Source organism: Sander lucioperca, chromosome 10 (assembly GCF_008315115.2).
Source record: "Sander lucioperca isolate FBNREF2018 chromosome 10, SLUC_FBN_1.2, whole genome shotgun sequence".
Classification (NCBI taxonomy): Eukaryota; Metazoa; Chordata; class Actinopteri; order Perciformes; family Percidae; genus Sander; species Sander lucioperca.
The window spans coordinates 37,552-40,969 of NC_050182.1; the positions used below are offsets into that span (position 1 = coordinate 37,552).

The window sequence follows — 3,418 nt, forward strand, 5'->3', positions numbered from 1 at the left end:
TCAGGGGACAACTGAGAAACAACAATTATCATAAACACACATACTTTTTCTCCTACAAATGAAAAGTTTAATTTATGAGCAATTAAAGTGACATTACTGAGTCATTTTGCTGACTTTAATAATAAACTGCTAAACTACTTCACACAAAAGTAGAGGTGGAAGAAGTATTCAGAACTTTTACTTTAATAAAAAGTACCAGTGTAAAAATACTCAGTAGCACTTTATAATAACTACACATAATTCATCATTTATTAAGCATTAGATACCTATTAGTTAATGGTTTGTTCATCATTATTTTTTTGTTCATACATAATTCATCATCAGTAAAGCATTTGCTCACACAGTTATAAATGGTTTGTTCATAGTAAATAAGCCTATCTAGAAAAATATGTTTGTAAGTACATGATTTGTACTTAATAGGTAATGAAACAACCATTTATAAATGAAATCATTTTCCCATTATAAACCAGTTGCAAACTATTACTAAATGCTTTGTTCATCATTTGTAAAGCATTGCTCCTATGTTAATTCTCATAAATAAAGCATTTGTATACATACTCATAAATGGTTTGTTCATAGTAAATAAGGCTCTCGGAAATTATGTTTATAAATAGAAGTTTGACACTTAAGTATTGTGAAAACCATTGGTAAATTTAATAATTTTCCCTTTATAAACTATTTACAAACTATTAGTAATTTCATTGTTTATCATTTGTAAAGCATACTACATTCATTCTAATCAGTAAAGCATTTGTAAATATAGTTAGTAAATGGTTGGTCCATAGTAAGTAAGCCCATGTAAAACGTTTATGAGTTGATGTTTTTAATAATTCATAAATGATGCATTAACCATTTGTAAATGAAGTCACACATTCATACATTCCTGAGTAGCTAGTTAATAATGGTAAAACCATTATTAACTAGCTACTCAGAAATATATAAGGTCGGTTAAAACTAGGAAGTTAATGATTAACATTTGTTCATGCCTTAAATAAAATGTTATGATTTAGAAATCCTAAAACTGTAATAAACTAATAGCTGGGGTGTTAAAACATCTGTTACAAATACTTACCAATAATTTAATCCATGACTAATTCAGGAGTTACTGCTGGTTAGTTAAGTATATTGTGTGAGCCCATCTAAAGTGAGCACTTTCTATGCTTTACAAAGCATTTATAAATGAGTTGCAAAGGCTAACAGAACCTGGACACACATGTATTGTTCTATTGGACATGCCTTCAGAAATATGCCTACGGATAGTTAGTGTGTTAATGCATCTTTACCAAGCACTTACCAACACATCAATTCATGATTAACTCATGAGTTACTACTCATTAGTTGACTACATGGCATGAGCCCATCTAAAGTGAGGACTTGCTATGCTTTACAAAGCATTTCAAAATGAGTTGCAAAGGCTAGCAGATACAAAGAGACACAAGTAAAACAAGTATTTGTAACCCTTATTACAATGTAGTAAGAATGTACATTTAAGAAATAGCTCGTAGTAGTGTTATGTAGTTGATATCAGTGTGAATTTGGAACCAGAAGAAAACTAGATTGTTAAGAGCCAGAGAATTGAACATCAATAAAGAGACTAGGAAACCAGGATACAGTTTGAGAAGTGTATTAATATACACAGAAACATGGCATACATACAGATAAACACAGGTATGAAAAATAACAACTAAAATAATAAAGTGTGCACATAACAGAAACCCTTTTCAGTTCTATGAGCTCAATTGTTCCTTGATGACAAGAGTACAGAGATGTTCAACGTTGGGGCCCATTTGAGTTTGGTTTCTGTTTGTCCTACCACCATGAAGAAGGAATCCAGGGCAATCCGTCTAAGTTCAGAGTCTCGATCCTGTAGCTCGCCACCCAGCCAACTGAACTGGGAATCTCTAAACCCTGGAAGTCTCTGGGATCTGAAGAGTCGATGTGATCCAATATCCCTCTGTGGACCGGACCTCCCCTGTGTAGCGTTTCTCAAATCTCCACCTCCGCCACCTGTAGATAAGGCCAAATCATTTCTCTCAATTACCATTCAGTAATAAAATCAATTGCTTAGGCTACAATGAAAATAAAATCAGGTAATATTTCAGTTAATCCATATTGAAATATCTAAATCTTTATTCAGTTGTAAAACTGTTCTTAAATGTCTTCTCTTATCAAAAGTATATAAATCCCTTTCAGGTATCAAAAGTACATTAATAATTAACAGGCAACCTTCATACAAAAAAATGCATTTCGAATTCAAGTTTTATGGAACCTACCTTAGTAACATTAACACCATCCTAAATAAAATTGCATAAATTGCATGTACAAATCTCTCAAATTGTATTAGTTTTCCATAACTTAAGCTACAGTATGTAATCTAGAGGCATTAAGACATGCGTGCTTATTTATCCCTCCCTGTACTGGTAACAGTAGAAAGAATGCACTGAAAATTAGCCTCTTTATGTTAGCTACTTCACCATAAACTCCAGTTAAACAATTAAACTCACAATTTGTTCTAACATTCATTCAACAAAATACCCACAGCTAGTGTGAAAAGCAACATTACTTTCCATAACCAATAGATAGTCTCACTAGCCTTTTCACAGGCAATATGCAGTAGTCCGCAGTCCAGTTTTGTGGCTAATTACCCTATTAGCATATGAATACAGCACCTTAGCTAATCCGTTAGCTTTGCACTATTAGCACCGATTAGCATGGATGCTAGCGAACTCAAGGCCTAGCTAGTGCTAAAGGAGTGACTCACCATTTTGCTGCCTTTAACTCCGTGACGACAGTGGATTCAGGCACAGCTCTCTTTTGCTCTATTTACAAAAAAGCATAGCCAGTAATAGATAGTACTGAGTATTTAAAATTGATTTTATTCACTAAATGTCGCTCTTTTTCTCTAACCAAGTGAATAACGACACCCTCTTACGTTCCGATGCAGGCGCCAAAAGGGACATGAGGAGACAGACGTAAATCTAGCGATCTAACGTAGCCTAGTTAATAGCTGATTGGTCAGCTCACGGACCCAAGTTCACCCATTGGCTTATTTACAAGCCCATCAAAGCCAAGTGAAAGCTAAATCATTTCCCACTATTTTCTCTATTTTGACCACATTTTAATAACTTGGAAAACAAAAGGAATGTCTCAAAATAAAATAAAATAATGTAGGGGTGTCATTATTGTTAGCTTTGATTGGCTTATAAATAAGCCAATGGGTGAATGGCTGACCAATCAGCTATCAACTAGGCTACGTTAGATCTCTAGATTTACGTCCTATGTTTATGTCCCCCCTATGCCTGTGAAAATGCTAATGAGACTATCTATTGGTTATGGAAAGTAATGTTGCTTTACAACACTATTGCTAGCTCTGGGTATTTTGTTGAATGAATGTTAGTACAAATTGTGAAATGAATTG

At 33.8% G+C, this 3,418-nt stretch overlaps 1 long non-coding RNA gene across 1 annotated transcript; it reads right to left on the minus strand.

Moving 5' to 3' along the window:
- Window positions 1-1,919: 1,919 nt before the first annotated feature.
- LOC116042194 lies at window positions 1,920-2,863 on the minus strand. Its single transcript, XR_004103145.1, has 2 exons — window positions 2,762-2,863; window positions 1,920-2,007 (listed from the first exon to the last, which is right to left on the minus strand). It is a non-coding gene; the product is annotated as an uncharacterized LOC116042194 (long non-coding RNA).
- Window positions 2,864-3,418: the final 555 nt, after the last annotated feature.